Source organism: Schistocerca americana, chromosome 6 (assembly GCF_021461395.2).
Source record: "Schistocerca americana isolate TAMUIC-IGC-003095 chromosome 6, iqSchAmer2.1, whole genome shotgun sequence".
Classification (NCBI taxonomy): domain Eukaryota; kingdom Metazoa; phylum Arthropoda; class Insecta; order Orthoptera; family Acrididae; genus Schistocerca; species Schistocerca americana.
In genome coordinates, this window is record NC_060124.1 from 356817979 (window position 1) to 356832435 (window position 14457).

Below are 14457 nucleotides of genomic sequence, written 5' to 3' on the forward strand. Positions count from 1 at the left end.
GTCAGTAACTAATTTACGTTTTTTTCACACAGTCGAATAACTGTCACCCCGTATATGGCGCACTAGTAGGTCTACAAAAACATGCACGTATTCGAATGCAACGTTGTGTTGAAATTTCAAAGTAGTCGATGAAGAACTTACGGTGATTTCAGATTTTGAACACACAAGCATTTACATTTTTATTTATATTGACGTAAATGTTCGTTTGTACAAAAGTTTATACCTCCGAAAGTTCCTTAACGAATTCTTTGAAATCTTGACAGAATGTTGCACTGGAATACGCCTCTGTTTTTATTTGATCACTGAAGCACCATATGGGGTACATATAAATACATATATAATAAATAAAGGGGATACATTGTTTTTGGTATCAACTTTCGATACCACGCTTGTTAGTGGTTGCAGTTCTCGACCGAGGTCCTCATTAGTATCGTTGGAACCGCGAGTCACGACCAGCGCCGCTCCGCGGCTTGTCTCAAGTTTCTAGCTTTGCTTTCGTCCACTCTTACTCGAGACGTCAAGTAGTAAAGTAGCATAGCTTTCAGCTGAGAGGAAGCAGCCTCTAGCAATGCTCTTAGTAACGTATGGCCTAAGTGAGGCCTCAATAGCTATCTGTTTATAATTATATGTGTGTAGCCAAGAAGAATCCTGTAGAACCTGTTTTTATTATTATTATTTTTTATCAACGACTTCTGATTATTTTAGTCGTTGCAGATCCAGACCATGCAGTCAGCACCTTATCGACATTACTGACAAACCTGCTGTGATTTATTTGTTTCTATTTAGCATTGGCCACCAATCAACATTGGCGACGACATTGTTAGTAAACATTTCATGTTCTTTGTTCAAAAACTTAAATCTCCGAAAGTTCTTCGCCGATTCTTTTGAAATTTTGAGACAAAGTTGCATTAGAATACGCGGGTACTTTATATACTCACTAGAGCACCATATGCTATAGAAATATAGATATTATATGTATTACATTTTTATTTATTGTATATATAGCATATATGCTTATATACTATACGGCGCTCCAGAGGGTATACAAAAACACAATCGTATTCGAATGCAACTTTGTTTAAAAATTACAAATCAATCGGTGAAGGACCTTCGGAGAGACACGATTCTGAATAGAGGAACATTGCTATTTTTATTTGAGATAAAGTAAATCTTGCGGTTTGAAGTATTCAAAATAAGCTTGCCACTACTGCGTACAAGAATGTCATACTACCTCGTTTCTGGACTTATTCCCGTTTTGAATTAACAAGAGCCGTAGTCACGAGCGAATGTATCTACAAAGTGGGCGTAAAGAGCAGTGTTCCCACGGAAAAATATTGAGGAGGACAGAATAAATTGGTTTGCTAAGCTCTGCTGTCACCGTGTCGCCTCACAATAGGCAGCAAAGAAGCAAAGAAAGAACATTCGATTTCTCAATCGGTTTTTTTAATATAGAAAAACTATCAAGTTCTGGGGCATTGCAGGAACTGGCTGATGGAGTTCTATTCCTTGGTGTTTCAAGCTAAGAATCAGTCACAGGAAACGACTAAGGCTTAGTGATTCTGGGTGTCTGTCTTAGATTTGTGGAGGTACATGTTATCCAATTTTATAGCATGCGTTATGTCGGATGTCGGTTCTTAACGGAGTTTATCGCCACTGTAGTATGTACACAGTGATGGAGGAGAGAGCAGTCCAGCGTTAGTCGCGGAAAGACTCCTGGTAAGGCACGAAGTCTCATTAGTGTCGGCATGTGAAGGAGGTGTCTGTGCCAGGGTGCGATTTGTGCTTTTACCAGTGGAGGGGGGGGGGGGATGTCTTAGGGGGTTAGTATAATTATATATGTTACTAGGTTGGACGGTGGCGTTACCCATGGTTAAACAGTTATTTATAAATAGATGTTAATGCCGAAACTCACTATTCACGCGTATGCACTATGAGAAAAGCCATCCCTTGTTATATCTTTAAAAGTACATTATGGGTAAAGCTTATTTACAAAATCATCTACATACAGGTATACGAGGGGAATTCAAAAAGTAAAGGCACATTTGTGAAAAGCTGTACTTATTCTGATGATAGAAAACTGAAACGCGTTATTTTTCTTCATAACCTCCCTGGCCATTTCCCGATGTTTTAAGAGTTTTTTTTTTAATTTCATCAGAAAATACGGGCTTGCGGTTGCATCTGTAACCAATTTTGCACCGCAGCAATGACGTCTCCACCACTTTCAAATCTTCTTCCCTGTAGTGCTTCCGTTAAGGGTCCAAACATGTGAAAACCGGGCCGGTCACCGCCCTGTGTCAGGGCTCTGGGTGGGAATTTCAGCCCCCAGCTCACCCAACTCTGCCGTACGGCTGCTGCGGTATGACTGCCACACTACTTCCCTCGCAAGCGCGCAAGTAAACGGATGACGCACCTTAGACGAAAGCAACAATGACAACATGAGAATGATGATTTAGCTCTAAATGTTTTGAAATGCTTAACTACTACATAACACTTTTTCAAAATTAATAAGCAAATATATTAATAGTATTATTAGCAAGACTGTATTAAAAACTTTCAGTGTTCGGCTCCACAAATTTAAATTATATTTAAAGTTTTACCCCAGTACGTGGGAAATAAACATCCCAGGTTGGTGTAATGTCTCTTGCAGCGGTCTCTCCGCGATATTTCCAGAAATTTTATAAATTACATAACTCAGTACATATCTCGAAATATCTCTTCTTATCTTATCGATTCCTAAACTTTAATATACAATGATTATCAGTGCAAAGTAGTTTCAAGCCCTATTAATCCTTGGAGCGTGCATTTACTCCATGGAATAGCTTCTCTGCTATCTATGTTTTCTCTTACGAAAAGAATGATTGAGATCTTGCCGATTAGCCGTGAAAGAACGAAGATATATGTATTGTTGAGCTAGTCGCCATCCTGATGAGATTCTGTATGAGAAGGAATTTAATACATGAACTAAACTAAAGTAAGTGTGTTCGCGTATTGTTTAACTGATTATTATTGACAGTGTGTGCTTACTACGCTGTGTTGCGCGGGATCAGTGGGGAACGTCTGATATACACTGGACGAACCTGCCGTTTTGTACGCTCAAGATATCCAGTTTATTACTTTCAATAAATGGGCTAACACGGTCTTACCAGCAGATCTCCGGTCTTCCCCACGTGATCGCCGAAAGTTAATAATTATTACAAGTGTTTTCAGGAGATCGACTGACAATTTTCGTCTCACCGAGACTTCGAAATTTCTTCACTGCCTTATGGAATTTAAGTTAAGCTCAATTTAATCAGGATAGAACAGTACTGAACTGTGTGAATGTGATAAGCCTGCTTTTTGAATGAAAATTCCCTTAATATACGCATGTTTTTTTACCATCCTGATAAGTGAAGCTAAATCAGGCCGGTGTGAGAGAGGTTTTTAAATTTCAGATCCCACAAAAAATACTAAATTGGGATGCATAAACTAAAACCAGAGGGGGCGATGGTCTGATAGAGAGGGGGGGGGGGAATCCCTCCCATCCCCTCCCCCCCCCCTGCAAATCGCACACTGGCTCTGTGCCGAACATTTCAAAACGGATCCACTTTCCATCGCAGCATTGCTACTGTTTGGGGACTACTTGGATTCAGTAATGCGCGGGGAAAATTGCGATCCCAACTTATCGGCTGTGAAATTGCTGACGGCGTACGTGGAAGACAGCGATAAATGTGATTAGTGGACCACGTCATAATTGAGGAGTTGGGGGATGTGGGGCGAATACGGGAGCGACAGTGGAGTTTTGGAAAAATACGGATTTTCACTTTGGTAGAAAATCCGAAGAAATTCTGGTCGTATGTAAAGTACACAAGCGGCAAGACGCAGTCAATACCTTCGCTGCGCAGTGCCGATGGTACTGTTACCGACGACTGTGCCGCTAAAAAGGAGTTATTGAACGCAGTTTTCCGAAATTCCTTCACCAGGGAAGAAGAATGGAATATTCCAGAATTTGAAACACGAACAGCTGCTAGCATGAGATTCTTCGAAGTAGATACCTTAGGGGTTGCGAAGCAACTCAAATCGCTTGTTACGGGCAAGTCTTCAGGTCCAGATTGTATACCGATTACGTTCCTTTCAGATTACGCTGAAACAATAGCTCCCTACTTAGCAATCATATACAACCGCTCACTGACCGATAGATCTGTACCTACAGATTGGAAAATTGCGCAGGTCGCACCAGTGTTTAAGAAGGGTAATAGGAGTAATCCATCGAACTACAGACCTATATCATTGACGTCGGTTTGCAGTAGGGTTTTGGAGCATATACTGGATTCAAACATTATGAATCACCTCGAGGGGAACGATCTATTGATACGTAGTCAGCATGGTTTCAGAAAACATCGTTCTTGTGCAACGCAGCTAGCTCTTTATTCGCACGAAGTAATGGCCGCTATCGACAGGGGATCTCAAGTTGATTCCGTATTTCTAGATTTCCGGAAAGCTTTTGACACCGTTCCTCACAAGCGTCTTCTAATCAAACTGCGGGCCTGTGGGGTATCGTCTCAGTTGTGCGACTGGATTCGTGATTTCCTGTCAGGAAGGTCGCAGTTCGTAGTAATATACGGCAAATCATCGAGTAAAACTGAAGTGATACCAGGTGTTCCCCAGGGAAGCGTCCTGGGACCACTGCTGTTCCTGATCTACATAAATGACCTGGGTGAAAATCTGAGCAGTTCTCTTAGGTTGTTCGCAGATGATGCTGTAGTTTACCGTCTAGTAAGGTCATCCGAAGACCATTATCAGTTGCAAAGCGATTTAGAAAAGATTGCTGTATGGTGTGGCAGGTGGCAGTTGATGCTAAATAACGATAAGTGTGAGGTGATCCACATGAGTTCCAAAAGAAATCCGTTGGATTTCGATTACTCGATAAATAGTACAATTCTCAAGGCTGTCAATTCAACTAAGTACCTGGGTGTTAACATTGCGAACAACTTCAGTTGGAAAGACCACATAGGTAATATTGTGGGGAAGGCGAGCCAAAGGTTGCTTTTCATTGGCAGGACACTTAGAAGATGCAACAAGTCCACTAAAGAGACAGCTTACACTACACTCGTTCGTCCTCTGTTAGAACATTGCTGCGCGGTGTGGGATCCTTACCAGGTGGGATTGACGGAGGACATCGAAAGGGTGCAAAAAAGGGCAGCTAGTTTGGTATTATCACGTAATAGGAGAGAGAGTGTGGCAGGTACGGTACGCGAGCTGGGGTGGAAGTCATTAAAGGAAAGACGTTTTTCGTCGCGGCGAGATCTATTTACGAAATTTCAGTCACCAACTTTCTCTTTGGAATGCGAAAATATTTTGTTGAGCCCAACCTACATAGGTAGGAATGATCATCAAAATAAAATAAGAGAAATCAGAGCTCGAACAGAAAGGTTTAGGTGTTCGTTTTTCCCGCGCGCTGTTCGGGAGTGGAATGGTAGAGAGATAGTATGATTGTGGTTCGATGAACCCTCTGCCAAGCAGTTAAATGTGAATTGGAGAGTAGTCATGTAGATGTAGATGCAATACAACCTACACGTGCGGCCATAAAGTGGTATGTTACAGGATGAGTAGAAACCCTAACCGGAGCACAGTATGGAAGATGCCCTCTTGAAGTATAAGAGAAAATGGAAGAAAACAGACTAGCCCCGGCCAGCGCGTGCTGCGGCCCCCCTTGTCCGGCGCGACAGGTGCCGGTGGCTGGCGTGCTGTGACGGACGCTCTGCCTGCTGCCTGCTACCTGCCCGCCCACCATAAATAATTCGCCGTGCGGTGGCGCTGGCTGCGTCACCGCCACGCCCCCGCTGCAGCCGCGCACAAACCACGCGACAGCGCCGCCACCGGGCCGCACTGCGACACTGATTTATAGGCGACGGCCCCAGGAGCTGCGTCACGCACTGCGTCTCTTAAGGTGCCAGGAGCTGCCATTTCGACTTCCTACCCTATTCTCCTGCAAAACACTAATAGTTTATTGTACATAATTGATTGACCAATTCATACTGAATTCTAGGTGTATATACAGGGTGTTACAAAAAAGTACGGCCAAACTTTCAGGAAACATTCCTCACACGCAAAGAAAGAAAATATGTTATGTGGACATGTGTCCGGAAACGCTGACTTTCCATGTTAGAGTTCATTTTATTACTTCTCTTCAAATCACATTAATAATCGAATAGTAACACACAGCAGCAGAACGTACCAGCGTGACTTCAAACACTTTGTTACAGGAAATGTTCAAAATGTCCTTCGTTAGCGAAAATACATCCATTCACCCTCCGTCGCGTGGTATCCCTGATGCGCTGATGCAGACCTGGAGAATGGAGTATTGTATCACAGCCGTCCACAATACGAGCACGAAGAGTCTCTACATTTGGTACCGGGGTTGCGTAGACAAGAGCTTTCAAATGCCCCCATAAATGAAAGTCAAGAGGGTTGGGGTCAGGAGAGCGTGGAGGCCATGGAATTGGTCCGCCTCTACCAATCCATCGGTCACCGAATCTGTTGCTGAGAAGCGTACGAACACTTCGACTGTAATGTGCAAGAGCTCCATCGTGCATGAACCACATGTTGTGTCGTACTTGCAAAGGCACATGTTCTAGCAGCACAGGTAGAGTATCCCGTATGAAATCGTGATAACGTGCTCCATTGAGCGTAGGTGGAAGAACATGGGGCTCAATCGAGACATCACCAACAATGCCTGCCCAAACGTTCACAGAAAATCTGTATTGATGACGTGATTGCACAATTGCGTGCGGATTCTCGTCAGCCCACACATGTTGATTGTGAAAATTTACAATTTGATCACGTTGGAATGAAGCCTCATCCGTAAAGAGAACATTTGCACTGAAATGAGGATTGACACATTGTTGGATGCACAATTCGCTGCAGTGTACCCGTGGAGGCCAATCAGCTGCTGATAGTGCCTGCACACGCTGTACATGGTACGGAAACAACTGGTTCTCCCGTAGCACTCTCCATACAGTGACGTGGTCAACATTACCTTGTACAGCAGCAGCTTCTCTGATGCTGACATTAGGGTTATCGTCAACTGCACGAAGAATTGCCTCGTCCATTGCAGGTGTCCTCGTCGTTCTAGATTTTCCCCAGTCGCGAGTCATAGTCTGGAATGTTCCGTGCTCCCTAAGACGCCGATCAATTGCTTCGAACGTCTTCCTGTCGGGACACCTTCGTTCTGGAAGTCTGTCTCGATACAAAAGTACCGCGCCACGGCTATTGCCCCGTGCTAATGCATTCATCAAATGGGCATCTGCCAACTCCGCATTTGTAAACATTGCACTGACTGCAAAACCACGTTCGTGATGAACACTAATCTGTTGATGCTACGTACTGATGTGCTTGATGCTAGTACTGTAGAGCAATGAGTCACATGTCAACACAAGCACCGAAGTCAACATTACCTTCCTTCAATTGGGCCAACTGGCGGTGAATCGAGAGAGTACAGTAAATACTGAAGAAACTAAAATGAGCCCTAACATGGAAATTAAACGCTTCCGGACACATGTCCACATAACATCTTTTCTTTATATGTGTGTGAGGAATGTTTCCTGGAAGTTTGGCCGTACCTTTTTTGTAACACTCTGTATACAGGTGCTAAAAGTACTAAAACATAAAACTGAATCAAAAGTTCAATAGTCTGCTGCAGCTATATTTAAGTCGATTAGAGACTAATACAACCAGTTTCGCAACTATTAAGTTGCATCTTCTGGTGTGTAAATGAGGTATGTCATTGGAATAGGTAGCTGTTACAGACCGCCGCAGTGTAACAGTTGACGAGTAGGCAAAGTTTCCTGCCTTCAGTTGGTAAAACCATTTTAAATGAGGATGTCCAGTCTGTTTTAAAATCACGAACTGTCATCACTTTGTGGAATTTTGTCATATGATGGAGACCGTGGCTGTTGTTTGAAGACAAATGTTGATGGTGTTGGGACAGCAACCGGCAACAAATTTACTTCCAGTTCCTTTATTCAAAGGGTACCGTTACCGGTTTAGAATCGTTGTGATTCATCTTCAGACGGTTTACACACTTTCCTTTTGACACGTGGTGTGTTTTTTACAGATTAATTGGTTGGTTGGTTTGGGGATGGAGACCAGACAGTGTGGTCATCGGTCTCATCGGATTAGGGAAGGATGGGGAAGGAAGTCGGCCGTGCCCTTTCAGAGGAACCATCCCGGCATTTGCCTGGAGTGATTTAGGGAAATCACGGAAAACCTAAATCAGGATGGCCGGACGCGGGATTGAACCGTCGTCCTTCCGAATGCGAGTCCAGTGTGTAACCACTGCCCCACCTCGCTCGGTACAGATTAATTGTCCTAAAATATAAATAATACATAATTATAAGCACGCCATACACGGATGATTGCGTTACAGATTTTCGTTGCATGTGACTTACGTGAAATGTCGGTTTGGATTGCTTGTTTTCATGTAGCTTAGCTGGAATATTGGCTGACATTTACATCAACCAAATAGAACAAAAATTCTTCTCTACCAATCAGCACATCTCAGACAAAACAATCTACTACAGAAGATATGTTGATGATACAGTCTTGCTTTTTGATGGTACAAGCAACGAAATAGATACATTAGCAGCAGATCTAAGCAAAATGCACAAAAATATTAAATTCACAGTTGAACATGAAACTAATAAAAGCATTAACTTTCTTGACCTGAAAATTTGCAACAGTAACAATAAACATCAATTTAGCATTTACAGAAACCTACCACCACTGATGTCAGTATTGACAACTCATCTTGCCACCCCCGCCAACAAAAAATGGCATATTTCAGAACGATGCTACACCGAATTAAAAAAGTACCAATGAGTGACACAGACCAACAAAATGGATCAATATAATTAAAATAGTTGCTTATAGTAATGGATATAATCCCATAATAATTGAAAAACTCCACAACAAAATGCAGACAAAAACCGCAGATCCACTTCACAGCAGTCACTTCAAGTCAAATCAGTGTGCCACAGATGCCAAACCTACATATGCTTCTCTCCCATACATAGGTCCACTATCATACCAAATAGCAAACTTATTCAAAAAGAAAAATATCACAATCACCTTTTCCAGAAATAATAAATTACAACAGAAAGTATTCCATGACGTAAATACCTCCATGACTACCTACCGTAAACCAGGAATATACAAACTCAAATGCGATACATGCCCAAAATTCTACACTGGAAAGACAGGCAGAAGCTTTGAAGTTAGATACAAAGAACACACTGATGCTTTAAGACTTGGTAACTTGAACAAATCTGCGTTTGCAGCCCATATTGCTGAAGAAAAACATTCAGTGGGAAACATTGAGAACAACTTAAAAATTTTACATCCTGGAGAAAAAGGAGCCACCATGAATATCTTAGAAGAAATAGAAATACACACACACAAACCAAAACAGCACCCCAGACTATATCCTTAATGAACAAACAGAGTTAGCCAGCACCCCTTTCCTGAAAAATTTCCAAAAATTATTTTCCAACCTCCAAAGCAAATAATATTAGTACGCTTATCTGCAGATCAAGTAGCAAAGTTATCTGTTACTATAATTCTCATGATGCTAAATGTAATTAAATAATGCACTATTTTGCCTACACTGTACTAAAAAAAACAACTTTATAAGTAATGTGACAGTATCAACTCAAAAAAATCAATGTGTCTGTACTAGTGTAAAAGGCATTTCAGTTGCGTAAGTGAATATATGATCCTTTCCAAACATAGGACATCTTCAAATGTTACGATATATCATAGCATCTTTGATACTCATATGTTTGTAAGCTCTTTGTATGTATCAAAACATGTGGTGCGTGGCAGAAATCTTCTCGGTGACAAATCTGAAGTGTTCAGTGAGAAAAATTTACGTGTGCAGTAATAAGAATGCAGTGGGAATGTATTCACATCTGTTGGACGAATGTTATTGAAACATACACTCCAAACCGGCATTTCACGTAAGTCGCATGCAACGAAAATCTGTAACGCAACAATCTGTGTATGGCGTGCTTATAATTATGTATTATTTATATTTTAGTATAATTAATCTTTAAAAAACACACCACATGTCATAAGGAAAGCGTGTAAACCGTCTGAAGATGAATCACAACGATTCGAAAGCGGTAACGGTACCCTTTGAATAAAGGAACTGGAAGTAAATTTTGGCTGGTTGCTGTCCTAACACCATTAACATTTGTCATCACTTTGCCGATTAATTTGTTGTGCAGGTCTCTAATCGAATTCAGTAGCAACGGGCAACGCGGACTGTTGATATTTCATACCGTTTTTTGTTTTAATAGGTTTAGCACCTGGGTGTATACACATGGCGTATTACCGGGTGGTTATAATTAAACTTTCCCTATTTAACAATTTATAACACAGAAACTACCGTACGAGTACCAAACTTGGTAGCTTTAATGTCCAGATTATGGAGTGCATAATTTTCATGCGTCACAGCGCCACCGTTCATTTCCCACCACGGCCACCATGTGCCGTGATCACTCACCGTGATTCATAGTCTCACACACCTGACCAGTCGCAGTGCACTCGTTCTACAACTACATCTACATCCATACTCCGCAAGCCACCTGACGATGTGTGGCGGAGGGTACTTTGTGTACCGCTATTGGTTCTCCCTTCTATTCCAGTCTCGTATTGTTCGTGGAAGATTGTCGGTATGCCTCTGTGTGGGCTCTAATCTCACTGATTTTATTCTCGCGGTCTCTTCGCAAGATATACGTAGGATGGAGCAATATACTGCTTGCCTCCTCGGTGAAGGTACGTTCTCGAAACTTAAACAAAAGCCCGTACCGAGCTTCTGAGCGTCTCCCTTGCAGAGTCTTCCACTGGAGTTTATCATCTCCGTTACGCTTTCGCGATTAGTAAATGATCCTATAACGAAGCGCGCTGCTCTCCGTTGGATCTTCTCTATCTCATCTATCAACCCTATCTGGCACGTATCCCACACCGGTGAGCAGTATTCAAGCAGTGGGCGAATAAGTGTATTGTAACCTACTTCCTTTGTTTTCAGACTGCATTTCCTTGGGATTCTTCCAATGAATCTCAGTCTGGCTACTGCTTTATCTACGATTAATTTTATATGGTCATTCCATTTTAAATAACTCCTAATGCCTAATCCCAGATAATTTATGGAATTAACTGCTTCCAGTTGCCGACCTGCTATATTCTAGCTGAATGATAAATGATCTTTCTTTCTATGTATTCGCAGCATATACTACAGCATCATCCGCAAAAAGCTTCAGTGAACTTCCGATGTTATCCACAACGTCATTTATATATCATGCTTTTCAGTACAAGTTCCATTGTTACAACCTCTCGATGTACGAGGTGCATTCAAGTTTTAAGGCCTCCGATTTATTATTTTTTTTTCTAATTAACTTGTAACCTCCCCACCAAAATTTAAAAGGAATGTAATGACAATACTTAATACAAATGGGAGCCAAGTGTAACCTCCCCTAGCAATTAAATTTAACGACAATAAAAGTGAGAATCGCAATCTGACTTAAGTATAAGTTTTTCATAAAAATAATTAAAGTCCATTCAGTGATAAGAAAATTCAATTAAACCGAAATATCGGTCTTTGGCCCTGTGTAAAACAATCAGAATTAAAGTCTTACCTCAGAATAACTGGATGTCAAATTTCTGCTCTTATTTCTGCGCACGGCTTGGAGGAACTGCATTGCAAATAATAATATTCCTTTTTTCTGTGAATTTACTGAAATTTTTCTTCAAAAGAAGTGGAATGAAATGGGAAGTGCAACGAAATCTTTAGTTCAATAAAAAATTAAATTTTTGAAAAATGCTTTTGAAATAAAAATTATTGGGGAACTTGTTGGAGAATAATTACAATAAATAAAATTTTTCATGATCTAATGATTATATTAATTAACAGTATACCTTATTCACTATCTTGACCAGTGTTGCCGACCGCCTACATCACACAACCGCACTGGGCTGCTACTACTGACCGACCGCTCTGCATGACGACTATTAGCGTACTGCACGCGACGACTACTGACAGAGTACTGTACCCAACTAAACCGAGCTACCGACTTCCACGACTACTGACAGAGTACTGCTCGCAACACTCGCGCGGTCAAGCGCATACTCTCTGGTCACAGATGCTACAATGCCTCGCCATCGCTGCTATGTTACATACGTGTTTCAAACTACTCACCCGAAATCGATGAAACTGGCGTTACTTCTCGACGTAATTGCCCTGCAGACGTACACATTTTTCACAACGCTGACGCCATGATTCCATGGCAGCGGCGAAGGCTTCTTTAGGAGACTGTTTTGACCACTGGAAAATCGCTGAGGCAATAGCAGCACGGCTGGTGAATGTGCGGCCACGGAGAGTGTCTTTCATTGTTGGAAAAAGCCAAAAGTCACTAGGAGCCAGGTTCAGGTGAGTAGGGAGCATGAGGAATCACTTCAAAGTTGTTATCACGAAGAAACTGTTGCGTAACGTTAGCTCGATGTGCGGGTGCGTTGGCATGGTGAAACAGCATACGCGCAGCCCTTTCCGGACGTTTTTGTTGCAGTGCAGGAAGGAATTTGTTCTTCAAAACATTTTCGGAGGATGCACCTGTTACTATAGTGCCCTTTGGAACGCAATGGGTAAGGATTACGCCCTCGCTGTCCCAGAACATGGACACCATCGTTTTTTCAGCACTGGCGGTTACCCGAAATTTTTTGGTGGCGGTGAATCTGTGTGCTTCCATTGAGCTGACTGGCGCTTTGTTTCTGGATTGAAAAATGGCATCCACGTCTCACCCATTGTCACAACCGACGAAAAGAAAGTCCCATTCATGCTGTCGTTGCGCGTCAACATTGCTCGGCAATATGCCACACGGGCAGCCATGTGGTCGTCCGTCAGCATTCGTGGCACCCACCTGGATGACAGTTTTCGCATTTTCAGGTCGTCATGCAGGATTGTGTGCACAGAAGCCACAGAAATGCCAACTCTGGAGGCGATCTGTTCAACAGTCATTCGGCGATCCCCCAAAACAATTCTCTCCACTTTCTCGATCATGTCGTCAGACCGGCTTGTGCGAGCCAGAGGTTGTTTCGGTTTGTTGTCACACTATGTTCTGCCTTCATTAAACTGTCGCACCCACGAACGCCTTTCGACACATCCATAACTCCATCACCACATGTCTCCTTCAACTGTCGATGAATTTCAATTGGTTTCACACCACGCAAATTCAGAAAACGAATGATTGCACGCTGTTCAAGTAAGGAAAACGTCGCCATTTTAAGTATTTAAAACAGTTCTCATTCTCGCCGCTGGCGGTAAAATTCCATCTGCCGTACGGTGCTGCCATCTCTGGGACGTATTGACAATTAACGCAGCCTCATTTTAAAACAATGCGCATGTTTCTATCTCTTTTCAGTCCGGAGAAAAAAAATCGGAGGCCTTAGAACTTGAATGCACCTCGTACTACAGCATCATCCGCAAAAAGCTTCAGTGAACTTCCGATGTTATCCACAACGTCATTTATTTTGAATAGCAACGGTCCTACGACACTTCTGTGCGGCACACTTGAAATCACTTTTACTCCGTCGACTTCTCTCCATTGAGAATGACATGCTGCGTTCTGTTATCTACGAACTCTTCAATCCAGTCACACAATTGGTTTGACAGTCCATATGCTCTCACTTTGTTCATTAAACGACTGTAGGGAACTGTATCAAACGCCTTGATGTGTCAACAAGAGCTTTGACAAAAGCAGCAGGACATTACTGCTTAAACTTTGTTAATAAACAACAGTAATGCCGCAGCTGCATTTTGAGAGTATCACCGGCTCAAAGGATTACGGAAGGGTCCTCTATCTCCACCTGCTGTGCGGAGCATGATGAAGAACGAATCAACTGGAGAGCTAGGCGTCGCTCCGGGAAGATGCCGACGGCCGGTTGCACCACAGGTGTTTGATGAAATCGCTGTTGCTATGGCAGTCAATGCTGGCGCAGTTCTCGATCGTCAGGTAGTGCGCGTGCTGTGTCGTGACGGTTGAACATCCCATAGTCCTCTGAAAGGAAGGTGCTTCGAACCATTCTCAAATGGTATCCATACAAGATGCAGATCATACAGCAGATTGCAACACAGGACGCACAACGACGTGTCGACTTCGCTCTCCACTTTCTCGCAAGAATCGAAGTTGACGACACATGGCCCTGGACAACTCGGACAGACGAAGCTCATTTTTCTCTGACGGGTGAGGTGAACACACAGAATTTCCGAGTGTGGGGGGTGGGGGTCTTCACCGTCAGTCACTGTGCGTGAAGTGAAATGGTTCAAATGGCTCTGAGCACTATGGGACTCAACATCTGAGGTCATCAGTCCCCTAGAACTTAGAACTACTTAAACCTAACTAACCTTAGGACATCACACACATCCAC